Raw genomic sequence first — 6,541 nt, 5'->3', positions numbered from 1 at the left:
ATAATTTTGTAATCTCAAGAATTTGTATAAATAGAATTACACAGTATGTAACCTTTGGAGATTGGCCCTTTTCAATCAGCATAATTATCTGAAGATGGTTGCATGGATCCTTTTGTTGCGTTTTTAACAGTACTTTGGTTAAATGTACCCACCCATTCTCAGCATTCTTATCTTACCACTTGGTTATGTCTCTACATGCGGCCCCTGCATTTATTTTAAGGGCCAATACCACTTCTCTTTATTCTCTCCCTTTTCTCTGTGAATGCCTGGTACTCATCTTCAGAGTGATGTAGTCCTCCATGCTTTCTTCCTGTCTTCTATCCTTTTATTGGCCATGACCCCATCAATTCAGATTATACTCTTAAAAAAATACAGAAAAGGAAATCTATAAATTTTCCTTCTACATAATTTCCCTCTGGTAGCGTTTTCATTGTTGAGTGCAGAAGTTCTTTTGCACATTTGTACAGACATTTGAAGAATCATAAATGATCTGAGTTAGTAAAAACTGAGAAAAGCCTTGGTGGAGCAAAAGCTATGACCCAGCCATTGGAAGCTAACTCTAGGTAGGCAGGGATGACAGGGCTGTGGTCCAGAGAGAATCTTCCAGTAGTTAATTTGTCTTTCTCCTTTTCCATTTGGGTTTTTACTGCATGTTTCTTTGGAATGCCCTCGTACGCATTTGGAAACTCCTACAGAGTTTCACAAAGCCAGTGGGAGCAGTGGAATCAATAAAAGAGACTGATATTCCCTACTGAAGATTCCAAGCATTTTATAGGAAAGGACTACTCTTTCCTATTTTTTTTTAATTGAAGTATATGACACACAATGTTACATCAGTTTTTTAAAAATTTATTTTTTTTATAGACATATAATATATTTTTATCCCCAGGGGTACAGGTCTGTGAATCACCAGGTTTACACACTTCACAGCACTCACCCCAGCACATACCCTCCCCAATGTCCATAACCCCACCCCCCTCTCCCAACCCCCCCCCAGCAACCCTCAGTTTGTTTTGTGAGATTAAGAGTCACTTATGATTTGTCTCCCTCCCAATCCCATCTTGTTTCATTTATGAGAAAGTAGAGATGCAATAAATGCTACATCAGTTTAATGGTACAGCATAGTGATTTGACAAGTCTGCACAGTACCCTATGCCCACCACAAGTGTAGCTACCATCTGTCACCTTACAATGCTATTACACTAACGTTGACTATCTTTCCTGTGTTATACCTTTCATCCCTGTGACTTCCTTAGTCCATAACTGGAAGCCTGTACCTCCTATTCCCCTTCACCCATTTTGCCTATTTCCCCAACCGCCACCTCTGGCAACCACCCGTTTTTTCTCTGTATTTATGGGTCTGTTTCTGCTCTTTTGTTTGTTTGTTTTGTTTTTTAGATTCCACAGATAAGTGAAATCGTATGCCATTTGTCTTTCTCTGTCTGACTTACTTCACTTAGCATAATACCCTGTAGGTCCATCTATGTTGCAAATGGCAAGATCTCATTCTTTTTTTTTTTTATAGCTGAGTAGTATTCCATTGTATATGTACAGCACATCTTTATCCATTTATGTACTGACAGACCTTTGGGTTGCTTGGGTATCCTGGCTATTACAAATAATGCTGCTTTGAACACAGTGGTGCATATATCCTTTTGATTAGTGTTTTCTTTTTCTTTGGGTAGATACCCAATATTGGAATTCCTGGATCATATGGTATTTATATTTTTAATTTTTTGAGGTCCCTCCATTCTGTTTTCCATAGTGGCTGCACCAATTTACATTCCCACCAAGAGTGCACAAGGGTTCTTTTTTCTCTGCATCCTTGCCAGCATTAACATGGTCTTTCCCATAGTAAGAACTCAGTAAATCCTTTCTTTGTTTGACATGTTGTTGATTCATGAAAATGTGAATTAACATGCTTTAGTTTTTTGAGTTTAGGTATATCTGGGGCTTTAAGAAGATGTTTTCCAGATTTTCTCCTTTCAATTTTTTTCTTTTTTAATCTCTGACATTTTACTAAAGGCTGTGGTTTACCCCATCCTTTCCATTCCTATAGAAGAGAGGACTGGGACTCAGAAAGCCTTTTTTGAATCTCGGATTCATCATTTACTAACTGACAAATGTTAAGTCAATTAATCTCTTTAAAATGACACTAGTGATTCTCAGGCTGCTAGGGCATCCTAGAGGTCACTCTTCCCAGAAATTTTTCCGATACAAAATAAAATACTGTCATTGGCTATTGTGAGGAGGTACAGGGAATAAAATAGAACTCTTCCTGGGTGTATATATAGAGGCATATATTCCAAAAACATGGGCACTGATGTTATTCTTCATTACATGGATTTTAGGGCCCTTATTAACAGATCTTTAATATCTTATACTTTAATTATCTCACAAAAGTTTGCCATATATTTTCCTGTTTCATAAGGCAGAATCTCTTCATGTAATTTGTTGCAATTAAAAATTCTTTTGGCTTTCCTGTGGAGCTCTGGGGATATCCCTTTTTCTTGGAGATTTCAGTGGAGTGATTTAATCTATATTCAAGCAAAATTAGAGATTCAATTACACGATAACCTTTAAAAGGATAATTATGTTCCTTAATGCCTTTAGATTTGTTGTCAGAGCTGATTTCTGAACATTCCTTTTCAGCTTGGGCTCTGACTGTACACCCTAGGTCAGTAATGATTCTTTCCTTGTGATATGTGGTTTTCATAATATATAAGACACAGTTGATGCCCTCAGGAAGGCAGGGGACATCAAGATGCCTAAAACATTGACCGTTAATATAAATTCCTCAAGATGATGGATTGAGTAAGAACAAGTATAGGGAAAGGTGATGAAGAACAGTTGTTGCTGAAATGTCAAGCCAAGGAGAAATTCACTTGATAACTATCAGTTCTTGAAAATCACCGGGGAAAAGGACTAACCTTTCTGCAAACCCCATCATGTGCTATACACTGGGAAAAGTGCCTTATGTATATTATTTCATTTGCTCTTCACATTAGAACCGTTTTATAAATGAGGAATTGAAGGTCAGAGATACAGTAAGTATAAGATTACACTTGGAGGGGGCAAATTTGAACACATATCTCTGACTCCAAAGCTGATGATCTTTCAGTTGGACTTGCTGCCACACAGTAGAGGAAACAGGTTCACTAAGATGTGGGGTTGGATGAAGATGCTGATTCTAAAGGGGGTTCTGGAAAGATAGCAGCATAAACCTAACTCTTTTTTGTTCAGTATCAAACAAGTCCAATATATTTTCCTCTTCTGAGTCCTCTAGTTGGGGTCTGCAGATTCCAAAGTGGAAATGAGGCCATGGGTTCCATGAAGTCCCCATGGAGTGAACTAGTACAAGGTTTCTGCTGTGTGGGCTATGCAGATGTCTAGCTCCTAGTGACTGCCCGGAGGCAGGCATTATAAAATGGAGACACTGAGAAGAGCTTGGCCCAAAGGGATGTGTGGACTTCAGGAAGAAATCTGATGGCCCTCCATGTGTGTGTCAGGTCTCCAGGAGATCTGAGATGCCACAAAGTGGCCAAAAATGTGGGCTTAGTCATCCCTGCCCTTAAGCAACAGGGAGGCTTCTGCAGAAACCACTTGACTTCCTCTCCTTGGGGACTGCTCCCCACTAATATATTCCAACACCACCACCACTTGGGGCCCAGTTATCAAGAAGAATTACAACATGTTCAAACCAGAGATAGCAAGATCCAGCAGAGCACACAGAACACAGCCACAAATAAAGCTGCTGAAGGAGACATGACAATTTGGACAGAAATGTAAGTGCACTTAAAAAGATTCAAGTGCAATCTGAAAGGACTTTTTGGAGCAAAGCCCACGTTCTTTATCCACAGATGAGTTAAGGTAAAATGACTACTATTAAGACAGAAATAGCTAGCCTGGAAGAGCAAATGGAAGAAATTTCACTCTGAGCACTGAGCAAAAATGTAAAAAAGTGGAAAATAGAGGAAAAGTATGGAAGGTATAGAGGATAGAGCCAGGAAACCTCACCTGAGAATCATAGATTCTATAGATTAGTAGGCAGTCACACAGCAAACAAATAATAAAATATTTTCTTGAGATCAGGAGGGCCTGAGTTTATAGACTTAGAAGGCTTAACAGAATTGCAAAAGCATTGTTCAGAATTTAGGTGTGTGTGTGTGTGTGTGTGTGTGTCTTAGTCCATTTAGGCAGCTACAGGAGGATACCATGGACTGGGTGGCCTATAGCAATAGAAATTTATTTCTCACAATGCTGGAGACTGGGAGTTACAAGGTCAAAGCCCTGGCAGATTGGATGTGTGGTGAGCACCTCTTTTCTGGTTCATAGACAGCTGTCTTCATGCTGTGCCTTCACATGGTGAAAGGGGAGAATTCTTACCTCTTTAGCATCTTATAAGGGTTCTAGCCTCATGACCTAATTACTTTCCAGAAGCTCTACCTCCTAATACCATCACATCTCTATCTCTATGTGTATGTTATAATATGTTTATAAAGTGGGGGACTGCAAGGTTTAAGATAATGGTTTCCTCTTGTGAGTGAGGCAGTGGACAGGATGGAGAAGGAACACATGGATCTCTAAGTTATTTCGAGTTTTTCATTTGGAATAAAGATGAACCAAAGAAAATGAGGACAAAGATTGTAATTAATCCATTTATGTCTGTACCTGATAGTGAGAGACAGAGAGAGAGAAGGAAAGAAAAAGAAAAAGAAAAAGAAAAAGAGGAAGAAAGAAAGGCAAAAATAATGAAAAGGTGGGTAAAGAGAACCAGGGAAATAAAATCAGTAGTAGCAATATTATCACAAAAGATGAAATTGCAGATTAAAAAGCCTAAATGGAATGAAGGCATTATTTAATTAAAAAAGCTGTGACTTATTTAAAAAATATAAAAGTTACATATATTTTTGAATAAATCAAACCAGAGCCATTAACTGTATAAAGAAGAAATGCTAAGAGAAGTCAGGAAAATATGCTGAACATGCTATGACTGGGATGCTACAGTACTTCCTTTTTAGAATTTTATAGGTGTGTTAGACAAAAGCCACTTAAGAAGAAAAAATTCATTAACAAATTATAAATGCACACAATTATGCATATATACATATTTGTGCTATATTTAAAAATCCATCATAAATTTTCATACAAAGAAAACATTTACAAATAAAAAACAGATTTTACAGACCCTGTTCTTTAATCATGAGTCAATATATTGAAAAAGAATAAAAAGATGACCAAATAAAGTCTTGATTACTTAGAATATTAAGAAGCGTTGTCTTACAAACCAAGACTTTTTTTAAAAAAATTAACATAAAATGTATTATTTGTTTCAGTGGTACAGGTCTGTGATTCATCAGTCTGACACAATTGACAGCACTCACCATAGCACATATCCTCCACAGTGTCCATCCCCCAGCCACCCATCCCTCTCCACACCCCACTCCAGCAACCTTCAGTCCAGAGATTAAGAGTCTCTTATGGTTTGTCTCCCTCTCTGGTTTCATCTTGTTTTATTTTTTCCTCTTTTCCCCTATGATCCTAGGCCTTATTTCTCAAATTCCACTTATCAGTGAGATCATCTGATAATTGTCTTTCTCTGATTGACTTGTTTCATTTAGCATAATACCCTCTAGTTTCATCCATGTCGTTGCAAATAGCAAGATTTCATTTTTGATGGCTGCATAATATTCCATCATAGATATATATACACATACCACAGAGTAGAACCCCAGTTCTCTCTTAACTACAGAGAACACACTGATGGTTACCAGTGGGAAGATGAGTGAGGGGATAGGTTAAATAGATCATGGGGAATAAGGAGAGCACTTGTCATGATCAGCACTGAATAATGTTTGGAATTGTTGAATCACTACATTTTACACCTGAAACTAATATAACACTGTATGTTAACTAAAATTAAAGTAAAAATGAAGAAAAAGAAGCATAGTCTTAGATAACCATTAGAACAAAAAATAAATCAAAAGAGCAACTTTAGCCTATTTAGAAGGTAATATGAAAGAGATAGATCACTTAATATCCAAGTTCTAAGTTTGCTAGAGCTACCGTAACAAAATACCACACGCTGAGTGCTTTATACAACAGAGATTTGTTTTCTTATAGTTCTGGAGGCTGAAAGTCCAATATCACCTTGTTGGAAGGACCGTGCTCTCTCCTCAACCTCTAGGGAGACTACCTCCCTAGAGACAGTCTCTAGGGGAGACTACCTCCTGGCTTTTCAACTTTTGGTAGTCCCAGGCATTCAATTTCTGCCTCCATCTTTACAAGGTTGACTTTTGTTTAAATTTGTATCTGTCTTTTCACTTCTTTTTATAATAATACCTATCATATTGGATTAGGGCCCACTCAAATTCAGTATGACCTCATCTTAACCTGATTACATTTGCAAAGACCCCAGTTCCAAATAAGGTCACATTCATAGGTACCAGAGTTTAGGACTTAAACATATTGTAGAGGGACACAATACAACCCATAGCAGAGATGAGTGGCCTCTGCACTTAGAGGAAACATTTTAGCCTTA

The sequence above is a fragment of the Mustela nigripes genome, unplaced genomic scaffold, assembly GCF_022355385.1.
Source record: "Mustela nigripes isolate SB6536 unplaced genomic scaffold, MUSNIG.SB6536 HiC_scaffold_148, whole genome shotgun sequence".
Lineage (NCBI taxonomy): Eukaryota > Metazoa > Chordata > Mammalia > Carnivora > Mustelidae > Mustela > Mustela nigripes.
This window is presented reverse-complemented; position numbering follows the sequence as displayed.